Here is a 16,422-nt window from a genome sequence, read left to right on the forward strand (position 1 = left end):
GTTGTAGGAGTGAAGCTTCACCCACCGCACTGCCCTGTCCAGGAGCGAACGGATAGAGGGTCAGGCGGCTCCTGCAGAACCATCACACCCCGAGGCCACTGCCCCCGGCTCGGACCTCCCGAGAGCTCAGGAACGCCCTGTGAATGCAGACGGTGCCAATGTTCTTCTGCAATTTCTCGGTTTCTCGCAGGGGTTCCTGGCGTGGGGACACCGGGGACCGGGTTTCCAGGGGAGGCTGGTGTGAGGGCCAGGTGCTCTCTGGACTGTTTCTCAGCCCACCGACTTCAAACGAGAAGGAGAACACACCTGAGCAGGAAGCCGAACAACTCGGCTTCGTACATCGCTTTGGTTTATGGCAGTGGTCGGCAAACTCATTAATCAGCAGAGCCAGATATCAACAGCACAACGATTGAAATTTCTTTGGAGAGCCCAATTTTTTAAACTTAAACTTCTTCTAAAGCCACTTCTTCAAAATAGACTCGCCCAGGCTGTGCTATTTTGTGGAAGAGCCACACTCAAGGGGCCAAAGAGCCACATGTGGCTCACGAGCCGCAGTTTGCCGACCATGGGCTTATGAGATCTTTGGCACAGAGTTTTTCGCGGAGGGCCTGGGGACGGGAGGCAGGGATGCCCTGGCTTCTCCCCTCCTAGCTCCGAGGGTTAAAAACCACTTAGCAGCAGCACATAATAAAAGCAAATGTAAGGGAAAGAATATCCTAAGGATTTAATAAACTGCAAACAAAATTATCATGATTCTTTTCCTAGCCAGTTGAGTTTTTAGTGATTAAGAAAATACAATTTCCTATAATTAAATCTTAACAAGAAATGTTATTAAAAACACTCTGTCCCAGCTCCTGTAATAATTGCATGCTCCCTTAGAACAGTAAACAGAATTAGACTTTGCTGCGTACATGCTAATCCATGTGCCATTTTGATCAAATTGGTGCTAATAACCTGTCTTCTCATTCGGGTACAGGGAAGGCGGGAGGGAGCTAGGCCTGCAGGGCAGGAGTGGACTCTGGTCGGGGGAGGGGGAAGCCCGGAGAGCTGGGTTTGGACCCCAGGATGATGTGTTAAATTTATTGAGCACATACTCTGTACTTCACTCTGTGCTAAGCATGTAACATGCATAATGAATTTCACACACTCTTTACTCAACTTGGATGGGTGGTTGCCCTCCTTTACAGACAAGGGAACGGGAGCTCAGAGAGGTTTAGTAACTTGCCCAAGGTCACTCAGAGTTGGGCCCAGACTAAAGCCCAGTGCAGACATTTCCCACACACTCACACCTCCACAGCCCCTGCCCGCATCAGGTAAGACAGCCCTCGGTGTCTCTGACTCTCCTGGGACCAGTGCTGTGCTGACTGCTGAGAACAGTCCTGTCAGTGAGCGCGGGGCTGGCCTGCAGCGGGCTGAGGGCAGCTGGGAGGGAGAACTGCCCTCCCCTGGGACGTGCAGGCGTGGGAGCGAGGGAGACCAGGGCCTGGGCTCTCAGAAGTTGCTCTTCCTTTTGGGAAAGCCAGCAGGTGGGAGAGGGCCTTATTGAGGGCAGGGTGTTTGTAGGGTGCCAGCTCTGCTATGGCCTGAGGGGGCTGCTCAGAACAGTCTAGCACAGTTAAGAAGGATCTGAGTTGGGTGTGGAGCCATGGAGGTCAAAACTACTCCTCCCGCTCCTGTGTGTGTATGTGAGTGTGTACATGGAATGTGTATGTGAATATATTTTGAGTGTGTGTGTGTGTGTGTGACCATGTGAACATGTGCATGAGTGTGTAGGTATGTAGTGCAGTTGTACTCAAAGCTCCACGTGAGTGTGTGAATGTGTGTCAGTGACTGTGTGAGTGGAGGTGCCTGTGAATGCGGTACATCATGCGCATGGGTGTGATGTGTGTTTGTGAGTGGGCAGGCATGTGTAGGAGAGTGAGCCTGTGTGGGCACACGCACACATATGCCCCTGGAGCCTGTCCCTGGTGGAGGGAGTGGAGCCAGCCCAGCGCAGGGGCCTGGCTCTTGTCCGACGGCTGCATCCCAATTCCAGCGGCTTCACTCTCTGCGGAGCACAAGCCTGACATTGCTCCTCAGCTCCCGTGCTCACGCAGGCACACAGGCACCAGAGCCTCCGTCTCTCTCCAGGGCCTCTAATTAGCTCTCCTGATTAAATTCCTGCTGGGGGGGCGGGCGCGGGGGCCTTTGCTTTCCCTGATTTTCTGACCTGGAAGGCTCCTTCAGGCCTGCTTGGAGGGGCCGGGATGCAGGGAGGAGGTGAGGAGCAGGGGCCCCACGTGTAGACCCTGTTCGGTGAACACCCACAGCCACCTGCTCTGTGCCCAGCACTGCGGGGTACAACGCCAGGTGACGATGAACAACACAAATACACTTCCCTACACGGGAGTCTCCTTCCAGTCACTCCAGCTTTGAACTTGGGTCTCGGCCCCCATCCTGTCCCTCCTGCTGCCCCAGACGGCAACCTGCCTCTCCCATCTTACCTCTCTTGCTTCCTTGCAGAGCGTTTACCCCACCACGTGGTCTATGCCTTGGGCCCCTGAGTCCTAGCACATTCCTCTGGCCTCCTTCCTGCTTATGGAAGGTTTAAACTCACTGGTGTCTCCTCCAGAGAGCCCTCCCTGACTGCTGTGTCTTCCCTCTTCTCTGCACATGACCTGGACCCTCATCTGCTGGGCCAAGCGTTAGGTGACCTCTTTGTGTATGCTATTCGCTAAGAGCATTGCCCTTTTTATAGGTGTGTCCTGCCTGCCTCACTAATTAGAATTCCAGCCCTTTAAGGTCAGAGGCTGTGTCTTGTGCCTCTGCCTGTGGAGCCCAGCAGGAGGTGTAGCTGGTGGCTGCTCTAAGAATGTCTGTGCGATGACTGGAGGAGGAGGAAGATGGAGGAGATGGGGTGGGAACACTCCTTGCAGGTGGGAGCGAGAGGGGAGGGCCAGACCCTAGGCCAGGGTAGCCAGGCCCCGCGAGGCAGGACCCACAGGGGACTCTGAGCATGAACAGCACCACAGAGCTGGCGCCTGGGGCCAAAGGTCTGGCTTCTTATTCCTCTCCCAACCGCACTCCTGCCCCTGCCCTCCTTCCCCCTCCTCCACTGCACCCAATCGGCAGTTATTGGCAGTGAGGAGCTCAGGATACGGGTGGCAGGAGGTAGGGGGTCGGGGAAGCCTGCCTAGATATCCGAGGGAGGTGGCTCTGTTCTCCAGAAAAGGGGGCAGCTGTGAGGCTTAGCAGCTGGGGCCGGACATCGGGCCGATAAGGGGGCCTGGGTGGGCCCCAACAGCACCCACTGCATTCCCAGAATGCCCTCTCACCAGGCATGGTTTCTGAGCCTGTCCCAGGGTGTGAAGAAGGGGGGTGAAGGACACCTTTCCCCAGGTGTCAGCCTGTGAGAGCACCACAGTGGTCAAAAGAGATTTTGTTTAAATTTTGCACCGAATTACTCTCTTTCAGATGCATGCACACACTCTGGTTTTATTATGCGTTTATTTACATGTAGGTCAATTCTATCCCGTTACCTTGTCCCACACCCGACCTTCATTCCCCCTCACCCCACCTTTGCACAGACCCGTATAAGGGGCACTGCCCCCATGCCTGGCACCCGTCCTTGTGCCATCTGTACCCACAATCCCACCACCCAGCCTTAGCCATGGGAGGGCTTTGCCCTGCCCGGTGGAGAGGTGGAGCGGGGCTGGAGGACCCAGAGAAGCTGGAGAAGCTGTGGTCTGGGGAGGGGAAGCCAGGAGCAGGCAGAGGAAGCCGCTGGGGAGAGGAGGGCAGAGCTGAGAGGCTGGCCGGGAGGAACTGGCCACCCAGAACCTCAGCTGATCCTAAGGCCCCAGCACAGCTGTGCCCCCCTTCCACCCCGGGTTCCTGTGACCTGCCTGGCTTCCTGGGGAGAGTAAAACCTGCGGCCGATATGGCTGATTCCCTACCTGCCCGACCCTCCTTCTTCCTTAGACTTAGAACCCTGACTTCGTTGGGGAGAAGCAACATGCGCAAGGAAGTGGAAGCAATCTCTGGCCCCGGAGATGAGCCTTGGTTGGTCTAAGCCACCCAAGATAGCCCTGCCCACCTTTACTAGTGATTGGTTCGGGGTGGGCACGTGACCCCGTCTGGCCAGTGAGTGGCGGGCGGGAGGAAGGCTGCTGGGGGCAGGGGGCTTTTGTGAATGACCACTCCGTGACCGAAGGAGAAGGTAAGGAAGTGTGCCCCTCCTCCCTGTCTTGAATGCAGCTGAGTAAGGATGTGATGCCTGAAGCTGAGGAAGCAAAGGTTAAAAGTCAGCCATCCTGAGGAGGTGATGGAAAAAAGATGGGGGGAGCCTGGGTGGTCAGTGACATCACTGAACCACGTGACTGAGCTGCTGCACAGCTCAGGGATGCCCACAAATAGACTCATATGTGACATAGCTAAGTGTCTTCACTGCTTAGAGAGAGAGAGAGAGAGAGAGAGAGAGAGAGAGAGTGTGTGTGTGTGTGTGTGTGTCTTTACACGCACGTGCACCAGATACTTTCCTGCCTGTCTAGATCCATTCTAGATCCTTCTCCATCCTCCTCGTTGCTTCTGATTATGTTTGGCCAATAGGGAGCCCTGGCCAAAGACCAGACATGGGAGGGTAGTGACCTGGGCTACTTACTCGCCGCTCTCTGCCTGCAGGTCACTTTACTGTTCCTGTCAAGGCGGCCTGTTCTCCACAACTCTCTTCTCTGGGTCCCAGTCACCTCTCCCTCCATGCATCCCTTTGAGATGTGGGTGGTGACAGCTCCATTGCCACCAACCCCCAGTCTCTTCCCTCCCCTGTGGTCTCTCTACATCCCACCCATATCTTAGTAACTAATCCCTTTGTAAATAAGCCCTCCTCAAATTGTCCTAACTGGGCTTGATACCTACCTACTTTCTGTTGAGATCTTGCCTACCACAGGTCTTATAGCCGTAAGAATTCTTCACTGTTATGACCTTTTATTCCTGAGCTAACTGAGTGGGTCTCCTAAGCAGCAGAGCTCAACTAGAACTTTCTCTACAACCTCTGGCCCTCCGTGATGGTTCACAGGTGTTGTGGGGGAGGCACCCATATCGGAGCTAGACAGATTTGGGTATGAATCCCACCATTGCTGGTCTCCAGTTGTGTGTTTGTCTCTGGGCAAGATACACATCTTGCAGGATTGCTCTGGTTTGGAGATACTGTTTATAAAATGCCTATCTAGAAAAAAGGAAATTTCTCATCATACCAATAGAGATCTTTATGATATATTGTGGAGTGTTTAAATCACAATGCTTGGCAATCAGTAAAATATTACTAGGCATGCCAAGTCAAAGGAAAAAATAGACAATAGAAACAGGCCCACAAGTGATCCATATAAGGACTTTAAATAGCTATGATTAATATAGCCAAGAAACCAGATGAAAAAACAATTACAAATAGAATATTTCATCTGATAATATCTATACTAATAAAAGCCTAGGTGGCATCTCGCCCTCACATCATCACAAGATGGCCACCACAAAATGGCCATCATGTCATCACAAGATGGCCTGGTTGACAGGGGAAGGCAGTTGTGGGTGACCAGGCCTGCAAGGAGGGCAGTTTGGGCAACCAGGCTGGCAGAGGTGTAGTTAGGCTTCAATCAGGCCAGCAGGGAAGCAGTTAGGAAGTGATCACGCTGGCAGGCAGAAGCAGTTAAGGGCAATCAGGCAAGCAGGTGAGTGGTTAGGACCCAGCAGTCCCGGATTGTGAGAGGGATTCCAGATTGGAGAGGGTGCTGGTTGGCCTGAGGGACACTGCCCCAGTGCACAAATTTCATGCACTGGGCCTCTAGTCTATATTACAAAGAGGCCAGTGGCCATAATGCTGTAATGACCAAATGCCCAGTCACCAGGAGGTGCATGGAGCACCTCTCAGGCCCTCCCCCACCCCTGGGGCACCGGCAGCATCAGCAAAGCATCACGGGCTACTGGCAGCATTCCCGGAGCACTGTGGGGTGCTGGCAGTGTCTGTGGAGTGTTGTGGGGTGCTGGCAGTGTCCCCAGAACATCGTGGAGCACTGGTAGCATCATGGGGCATCACGGGGCGCTGGCAGCATCCAAGGAGCGTGTGAGGCATCAAGGGGGGGTGGGCAGACATGGCCCTGATGGCAAGCTAGGTCTAGGGAACCCTACACATGCAAGATTTAATTGTGCACTGGGCCTCTAGTAATATAATATAATATAATATAATATAATATAATATAATATAATATAATATAATATAATATAATATAATTAATATAATAAATATGAATCAAATGGAAACTATAGAACTGAAAAATAAAATAACTGAAATTAAGAACTTAATATATGGGTTTAACATCAAATTAGATACAACAGAAAAGATTTTAACAGGTCAATAGAAAATATCCAGACAGAAACAAAGATATAGCCTGTGTATATGTTACCTTTTGTATAAAGGGGTGGTGGTGTAAGAATATGTTTTATTTACCTATGGAAGCTTTGAAATGATTAAAAAGTGGTTCTCATATGCATGAGCATAGGAGTAGAGGGGATAACAGGATAAGAACAAGACCTTTTATTATAAACTTTCTATATTGTTTTGCTTTTGAACCATGTGAATATATAATATATTCAAAATAAGCAAATAAAATAAGTGCCTTTCACTTATAAACTATGGCTAGTGTAATTCCTTTTAGAGGTTATCTATTTAAAGAATGATAGTTCCTATGTTAAACCCAAGCCTACTTTCTTATCGCCTATATGCATGAACCTTGCTTATCTCTAAAGAATAATCTAGTGCAAATCTACTCAACATTTCATGTGACAGCTGTGTGGTCCCAAGCTACATCCTATCTAATAAAAGAATAATATGCAATTGACCATCACTCCAACACACAGGATGGCTGCCCCCATATAGACACAAGATGGCTGCCACAAGACGGCCAACAGGGGAGGGCAGCTGGGAGGGACCAGGCCTGCAAGGGAGGGCAGTTGTGGGTGACCAGGCCTGCAGAGGAGGGAAGTTGGGGGTGATCGTGCCTGCAGGGGAGAACCAGGCCTGCAAGGGGAGGGTACTTAGGGGCAATCAGGCTGGCAGGGGAGCAGTTAGGCATCAATCAGGCTGGTAGGGGAGTGGTTAGGGGGTGATCAGGCTGGCAGACAAGCAGTTAGGGACAATCAGGAAGGCAGGCAGGCGAGCAGTTGGGAGCTAGCAGTCTGGATTGTGAGAGGGATGTCCGACTGCCGTTGGACATCCCCCGAAGGGTCCCAGATTGGAGAGGGTGTAGATTTGGCTGAGGGACACACCCCCTGTGCACGAATTTTGCGCACTGGGCCTCTAGTCTTATATGTTCTGGCTAAATACTCTCAGATGTTTTTGTTGTTCTCCTCTGAAACAGTTTCCAAGCTCTTACATTTCTGGCCCTTTCCTTCTGCACTGGCTGATGTTTGGCGGTGTACTTTTTCTACGAAGCCCAGATGAGAACACAACAGGTGTGCTGGGTTCTCATCACACCGGGCCCGTCACTCCCTCTGACCCAGCGATTGTATTTCTTCTCATGTGCCCTAAGAGGGAGGGGCGTTTATGGCTCTCACTTCAAGTGGTTAGCCACTGTTGAACTGATGGCCAGCTAAAACCAGGTCTTTTTCACACAGACTTCTGTCGAACACCCCACCCTCTTGTGAATTTATGCAGATATTAAACATCAGATTACTTTTCCCCCAATCTTTTTCATCGTTTTATATTCAGCCCATCAAAACTTGATTCCGGCAGCCCTCCGTCCCCGGCAGTTCGGAGAAGCACTTTGAACAAAATAGTGTGTTTCTAGCGGCGTGATGAACAGAAATGGTATTTTTATGGTGTCCCACCGCCTCTTTCACATTTATCCAGCGGAGTCAGCTTCCACAACACAGAGGAAAACACGGGTGGCTCGTGGCGTTTCCGCTCTCTTAGGTAAGTGATGGCTCTGCAGTCACTTTTTTTTGGTGACAGCTTTATTGAGACATAACTCACACATCATAAAATTCACTCTTTTAGAGTTTACAATTCAGTGGTTTTTTAGGATATTCAAAGAGTTGTGAAACTATCACCACAATCGATTTTAAAACATCTTTATCACCCCAAAATAAACCCTGTATCTTAGAAGTTACTTTCCATTTCCCTTCCCATCCCCAGCCCAGGCAACTTTTTTTTTTTTTTTTTTTAGGATAGTTTATTGATTTTTAGAGAGAGAGGGAGGTGGAAGAGAGAAACACTGATGTGAGGAAGAGAAACACCTCTTGGTTGCCTCCTGCATGCCCCATAGCAGGGATCGAGCCTGCAGCCCTGGGCATGTGCCCTGATGAAGACTTGAACCAGCAACCCTTTGGTGCACAGGTGATGCCCAACCTACTGAGCCGGACCGGCCAGGACCAACCCCGGGCAACTATTACTCTACCCTTTGTCTGTAAGCATCTGCCTACTCTGGACATTTCATGTAAGTGGAACCATACGTGTGCTGGCTTTTGTGTCTCCTTTCATTTCCTTAGCGAATGTTTCCAAGGCTCGTCCCTGTCGAAGGACGTGTCAGTGCTCCACTCTCTCATGGCTGAGTAGCACCCCATCGTACGGATGCACCGCATCTTTAACCCATCCGCCAGGGATGGGCAGTTGTGTTGTTTCTGCTCTGGGGCTGTTCTGAATAATGATGCTATGAACGTCCGTGTGCAGGTTTTTGTGTGGACATACATTTTCACTCGTCTTCGGAACATTTTGTCCTGTGAGGACATCACCAAGGGCCAGAGCTGGACACTGGGCCAGGGTCCCCACCGTCCGTTCACCCCAGACCCTCGAGTATCAGGCTTGTCTGTGCTTTCCTTCCTACGCTCTGGACTCCACCCTGGCCACCGCCCATCTCCCTGGTGTGAGGGACAGAGTGTCCATCTCAGGTCCCGGCATGCAGGGCTCACCTGTGTGTGCAAAGTCGCCTGTGCACGTCCACCCTCAGCCACAGGGAGAGCGCAGGGCACGCAACCATGGGCAGACCAGACGGGCTCCAGCCCGCCCCTCTCCTGGGGCCCCTCCATCTTCCCCCTGCCCGTGCCCTCCCCCACCCCCCTCCAGTCAGTGCTCCCCTTCCTGCCGTGCCCACCCTCCTGAACTGCCAGTATCTATCACTGCACTTTCTATCCAGGGTTGAGAGGGGTCTGAGAGGTGGTTTCCTCCCCCACCGTCTACTCTGCTTGTGGGGAAACCGAGGCCCAGAGAGAGGGCGCAGCACGCACAAAGCCACAGGAGTGAATTAGTCAGATAAATGCCACCATTCCCCACGCAGGGTTTCCCTCTGTGCCTCAGCAGCCACCACAGTCCTGCTGTGTTCTTCAAGCAGGTCCTTTTTGTAGGAGCACCGGGCTGGTGGTCAGACTGGGGTCCGGTCCCTGCCCTGCCACACTGGCCTGTGACTTTAGCCTCAGCGCCGCAGTTTTCTCGGCTCTAAAACGGGCGTTACATTCCCCTTGCAGCTGAACAAAACAACAACCCGGTTGCTATGTGTGAGACTGTGGATTGTAAACCAGCCCAGGCCCAATCCTCAGCTGGCTGCTAATTAATGAATGACATGAAAACTGAAACACCCTTAAATAATACATTACCAAATCAGGAAATACAAGCCAAATGGCACGAGCCCATGTGGCCGGGGCTGGGGGAACAGAAATGCGGGCCCATAAATCCCCGCGGCTCTGCTGTTTGGGCGCCGGGCGCAGAAAATGTAACGGCAGCTGCTGCTGCGGAGAGAGCGTCCTAGTCACACCCTTCAACCTGGCAGGTTATCACACGTTGGGAAATAAATCTCAGGGAAATAACACACACGGAGAAAAGCAATTTGCACTGATACGGAATGTGAAGAATTAGAACAGGGCCAAGCTGGCCATTAAACCAGGGGACTTACATGTGAAGGAGTACCATCCCACACGGGGCAGGGCCTGCCAGCCGCTTCCCTGCAGCCGCCTCTCTCTCTGTCTTAGGTGAAAACCAGCGAAGGTGCATGGCTGCCCAGAATAAACATTTCCTTCCCCAGCCTCCCTTGCAGCTAGACGTGGCCTTGTGACCAGGTTCTAGCCGATGGGATATAACCAGAACAGTCATATGTGACCTGTCATGACAGAGATAGAGCATCCCCCATTACCTCCCTGCCCCCGCCCCACAGCGCCCCTCCCCCACCTTCCTCCTTCCTCCTTCCGGCATGCAGATGCGATGGCTTGAGTTTCTGCAGCCATCGGGGCGGCCATCTGTTGAGAACGGCAGAGTAACAGGAAGGAAGGAGCCTGGCTTCCCCACCATCATCCAGTCACCATATCAGCTCGCACCTCCTCCCTCTAGAGCTTTCACTTGAGAGATGACTGGTGTTTAAGTCATTGTTAATTTGGGTTTTCGGTCATTAGCAGCCAAACCACATTCTCACTGATGCGTACACCCAGGGAAAACATACTAAGCGGAAAAGTAGAAATAAGTTCTTCATGGATGACTATGCTATGTGCATGTTGGTGCAGAGACCATGACTGAGTGGGCAATCACTCATAATAGCGTGAGGGTGCCGATTGGATTTTTGTTTTTTTCTGTAAAACACTTCAGCTGCTAAATTAGTCAGGAGAGGTTAGGTTATGCTGAGGGGACAAGTAACTCCCTAATTGCAAGTTCTTAACACACTCAGATTTAGCTCCCACTTGCTCTCCGTGTCCATCCTGGATGGGCAGGAGGCTGTGCTCCTCTGGTCTCCCGGAGAATCGGGCTGGAAGAGAGGCTGGGCCCCAGGGAGAGGGAACTTTGGACGGTCTTGCATGTGAAATGAAATGCTCAGGCCTGAAAGTGGCCCTTCATTTCTGCTCACAAATCACTGGCCGGGATCAGTCTCAGGACCCCACACATTCACTCGCCCACCACCTACTCACCCTCCGAGTCCTGAGCGTGCGAGTCAACCACGTGCCCACAGGCGGAGAGCTGGAAAGAGGTGGCTAATCACACCAAGGTCTAACACCAATGGGCAATGAAGGAACGTCAATGGCACAAATGTTTGAGGGGCGTTTTAGAGGTTGTCCTTCTTACCAGCCTTTGTGTTCCTGATTAGCACGTGACTTCCTTGAGGACACACAGTGCTCCTTCCTCCTTCCTTCGCTGTCACAGAGCTGGGCCCACTGGGAGCATGGCAAATTATAGTGATGGCAGCTGCCATGCTCACCGTGTGCCAGGCTTAGTACATTCCCACCATGGCACTTATTACCGTGCCAGGTGAGGTTCGCCACACCTTGAATGGATTAAGTCACTGAATCCTCACCGTGGTGCGGTTATTATCCCCATCTTACCGATAAAGACACAGAGGCACAGGGAGGGAGAGTGATTTGCCCAGATCACCGCTAGGAAGAGGCAGAGCCAGGATGAGTCCGGTGGCTCCAGAAGCCACGTGACCCCGTGATCCTGACAAATTCAGAAGGGCAGGAAGGAGGGTGAGATAAGAGAGGCTTTCTGCCTCAAGGGCCTCAGGATCCAGTGCCGGCAGCAGGACACCCCCCCCCCCCCCCGTGGAGCCCCCTGTGGTGGGGCTGAATAATGGCTCCTCAGAGAAGCCCAGGTCCTAATCCCTGGAATTTGTAAATGCTACTTTATTTGGCAAAATACACTCTACAGATGTCATTAAGTTAAGGACCTTGAGGTAGGGAGATCATCCTGATTATCCAGGGGGGGGCAATGTCATCACTAGAGTCCTTATAGGGATAGAGAAAGGCAGGAGAGGCAGAGACATGATGTTGGAAGCAGAGGCTGGAGTGATGTGGCCACAAGCCAAGGGATGCTGGCAGCCTCTAGAAGCTGCAGCCTGGAAGAAATGGATTCTCTCCTGAGCCTCCAGAAGGAAGTAGTCCTACTGACACATTGATTTTAACCCCTAGGCCTCACTTTGGACCTCCGGATATGTAAGATAGTAAATACGTATTGTCTGAAGCCTCTGAGGTTGTGGTAATTTGTTACAATACCCCCCTACCCCTCCACATCTCTCTTCACAGACCCAGAAACTCCTACATGCCTCCTCTCTCCAAACCCCCCCCCCCCAACATGTCTCCTTGGGCTGGAGGTTGAGGAAGAGCTAGGAAAGAGGTGGGAAGTGACCTTGGGACGTGACCTGCATTGTCTCCTTTGTTCTGGGAATCCTGGGGAAATCCTGGTTCTGTTTCTGGAGCAGGGCTCCCCGCCCATACCTCCCCCACCACTCTTCCCCATCTGCTGCTACCTCCTTCCTCCTGCACCCAGGCTGCGTGCCCGTGGCTCCCCAGGACTGTGCACTGCCATGTCCCCCTGGCCAGGCTCCCGGTGTCTCTGCTGTGCCAGGCAGGGGGACAGAGTCACAAAGACATGCCAGATACCAGGCTGAGAGGCTGGCAGAAGTAAGGAGCAAGGGAGATAGGAGTAGGCAAGGGCAGAGACACGGTGAGCTGGGACAGAGGGGCTGGAGGAGGAACTGGGGAGTGAGGCACACAAGGAGAATGTCTGTTTCCTTTATCCACAGCAAAACTGGCAACATGTGCAGGCAGAGAGTGAGCGGAGCGGACAGCTGGGTTACCAGAGTGGGCTCAGCCGCCAATTCCTGGTCGGGTGAGCCGTGGCGATGGCAAGGGCTCCGCTTCACAGCATGAAACCCGTGCTCCTCCCCGTGGTCTGTAAGGCCAAGCTCGCTTTGGCCCCTGGCTCCGCTCAGACCTCATTTCACATCTCCCTCTCCCACCCCCACCCCTTGTTCCAGCCACTCAGGCCTCCGAGACTGCAGCAAACACATGCCCATCCCAAGGCCTGGCATGCCTTCCCAGATGGCCCTGGGCTCTCCCTTCCTCTGTCAGACCCCGTGCAGGCCGCCTCCTCGGAGGGCCTTCCCTCCCTGCTCCCGGAACAGCGCCCTCTGCATCACAGATCAGCTTCCTCAGGGCACTCGCCACCTGACCCATCACAGTGTCTGTCCACGTGTCCCAGCGTCTCCAGGCTGCGCTGTCCAATCCAGAGGCCAGGAAGCCCGTGGCTGTTTAAATGTACGTTTATATTAATTAGAGAACGAAATAGAGCTGACAGCTCACCTCTCAGTGGCACTCGCCTCATCCCCAGGCTCAGGCTAGTGGCTACCAGACTGTACACTGACAGAACGTCCCAACAGCTGTGGTGGAAGTGCCTGAAGGTTAAAGGCAGGGGGACAGTGGGGAGGCTATACAGTTCTATGAATTTTAACGCATGAATAGATTCTTGTAGCCACAATCAGGACATTGAAAAGTTCTATCACCCAAAACACTCCCTCATCCTTCCAAGCTGGTGTGGCTCAGTGGTTGAGCATCAACCTATGAACCAGGAGGTCACAGCTCAATTCCCAGAGAAGACCTATGCCTGGGTTATGGGCTCAATCCTTGGAGATGATTCTCTCTCATTATTGATGTTCCTATCTCCCTCTCCCTTCCTCTCTGGAATGAATTTAAAAATATTTTTTTAAAAACAACCTCCTGTGGAAGCCGGTTTGGCTCAGTGGATGGAGCGTCAGTCTGTGGACTGAAAGGTCCCAGGTTCGATTCCAGTGAAGGGCAGGTACATTGGTTGCGAGCACATTCCTGGTGGGGGATGTGCAGGAGGCAGCTGGTCGATGTTTCTCTCTCATCAATGTTCCTAGCTTTCTATCCCTCTCCTTTCCTCTCTGTAAAAAAATCAATAAAATATATTTAAAAAACAAACAAACAAACAACCTCCTTCATCCTATCCCTTTGCCCGGGATCTTGACCTGCAGGGTGTGACACAGAGAAGCAGGATCATTACACTTGTCCACAGGTGGCCGGCGTTCAGACATGCTGGTGTCCACGGGTGGCCAGTGGCCAGAGGCAGCGAGTCCCCTGCCCTGGCATGGCTCTCGGTGGCTCTGGCTGCCCCCAGCCTCTCGTGCTTCCGGCCAGTGTTTGAGCCTGCTTCTCCCGCTGTCATTTCAAGGAGCTGAGATGCTCCTCCCAATAAGTCCTTTCCTCGCTGGAGCTGGTCAGAGCTTTGTGTTTTTACAGTTTGCAGCTGGTCCCTGTGGAATTCAGGTGGCCCGGGGCCCGGGGAGGGCAGCTCCCCAGAGCTGTGCAGGGCCGGAGAGAACTGGGATCTCTGGGAATCTCCTGGGAAAGAGAGATGCTGCCAGGGGCCCTTTCCCAGGACTGGTCCCCTGGGCAGTCATTTGAGGGGGAGGAGGAGTGTGCCTGCAGACAGAGCTTGCCCTAGAAGCCACTCATTCCCCCCCCCCCCCCCCCCAGTATCTCCATTTCTCTCTTGCCTGGGTCTATGTCCTCCCATCTAGGCCTGAGCCAGAGGCAAAACCAGCTGCCTTCCCCTCAGCAAAGCAGCGGAGCCCCTGCTGGGGAAATCTGGGGGCGGGGGAGTATTTTCAACTTGGGGTCCCCCTGCAGGCTGGAGCAGGGGCAGCGCGGGGGTGGTGGGGACTGCCCAGCTCCTCCTTCCCAAGGTTGGCGGGAAAGGTTTCCATGGAAACAGCAGCTCTGGCATCTCCAGAGATTTGGGGAAAAAACTGACTCTAAAAAATCACCATCTTCGTTTCTGGGGGGAGGGCAGCATAGCTCCGAGGAGAGGAGGGAGCCTGCGAGAGGGTCCTGGAGGAGCTGGTGTCCCCCCCAGCCCAGGTCTCCCGACCCCCCCCCCCATCAGTTCCCCCAAAGCCCCTTATTGATGCCTTCAAGCTCTCTCTGCATCTCCTTGGCCCTGCCTGTCTGCCTGGCTGCCACCTCCCCATTGCCTCTCCCCCCAGCTCCTCCACCTCCTCCTGGTACCCCCTCCCCTTGCCTGCCCAGCTCCCCCTCCTCCCTCACACCCTGCGGGTGTGCCCTGCCCAGCCCCCAGCGCACTGCCCCCAGCGCACTGCCCCCCAGAACAGCTGTGGCGAGAGGAGACAGGTGAGATGACTCCTGCTGGGGAGTTAATCTAAGTGTCCGAAGCTCCTGTCCCCACCCCGGGAGCGCCGAGGGGGTGGGGACCAATCTGTGTGACCGATGGAGGGGCAGGGTCGAGCGCGCCAGCCGCCAGGCATGCACAGACATGAAATCACCTGGAACACTTGATTTTCAAATGACTTTTCCAGCAGTTTTCCTCCCCGGCCAGGGCCCCCAGCTCTGCCAGGAATCTTCCTGAATGCCCGGTGCTACAGGGGACCGTGCCGGCCGTTCCGGAGAAGGAACCCACCCGCGTCCTTCCGTATCTGGACCCCATCCCACACAAATATCCGTTCATTCAATAATTATTAACTCCGCGTATGCTGTGCCAGGCGCTGTCTCGGGGCTGCAGACACAGATAAGATGGGGGGGGGGGGGGGAGGGGAGGAAATAACAAAAATCCCAGCCCTTGTGAAGTTCATACTTGAGGGAGAGAGAGAGAGAACAAATAAATAAGTAAAACACATCATATGTCAACTATGATGAAACGATCTGGAGAAAATACAGCAGGCAGAGAGATACGGAATGTTTGTGTCAGGCCGAGGAGTGGGTGGGTCGCAGTTTTTTAAAAATTACTTTTCTATTTTTCAATTACAGTTGACATTCGATATTCTATTAGGTTCAGACGCGCAGCATCATGGCTAGACATTTCTATAACGTGCACGGCAGTCCCCCAGCCCGTCTGGCAGGGGTGGGCTGCCATTTTAATAGGTGCCCAGCGAGGTTCTTACTGGAAGAGACGCTCATCAAGCAGCAGATGCGAGTGAGCCATGCAGACCTCGGAGGAGAGAACACTCTGAGCAGGAGGAACAGCACGTGCAAAGGCCCTGGGGTGGGGGAGGGCCGGGCATTAACACCCAGGAGCAAGGAGACCAGCGTGGCCGTGGGATGAGCCAGGGGGGATGAGGTGAGGGGGGACGGGGCAGGCTGCCTGGGACAGCTGCGCCGAGCTTTGTGGGCTGTTTTTCCTAGAGGAAGGGGAGGGGAGGGCTTTTTGCTAGAGCATCAAAGACCCTTTATCGTACAGCCATAATGTGTGCATGCTTCGGGGCGTCTCGCCTTCGAGGGGAAGGACTATAAGGGTAGTCTGAGTCTTCCCACATTCTCATCATCCCAGACAAAGAGGCATGGCTCACATACCAGGCTGACTACCCTGCGTGATGCCCTGTCTCCCACTCCGACTTGGACTCTGCAAGCTCGGTGTGGGTGTGTCTGTGGATCACCAGCCAGAGAGGCCTGCGGGCTGCCCGCAGGCCTCAGACAGGGCTCCCGCCCACCCGGGCTGCCCTTTGTCCTCCCCTCCCCCACAGGCACCGGCGGGGGTGTGATGCGGGCGCGGGGGCGTCTGTGTAATTACGGTGATGATTTCACAACACGGCTTTCCCTTCCCTTATCGCCTCCCCGTGCGAAATAAACCGTTCAATAATTAATTGACAAAGATGAACTTGTTGTCCTCCG

The sequence above is a fragment of the Pipistrellus hanaki genome (genome assembly GCF_964339955.1).
Source record: "Pipistrellus hanaki genome assembly, chromosome: 7".
In the NCBI taxonomy this organism is placed as follows: domain Eukaryota; kingdom Metazoa; phylum Chordata; class Mammalia; order Chiroptera; family Vespertilionidae; genus Pipistrellus; species Pipistrellus hanaki.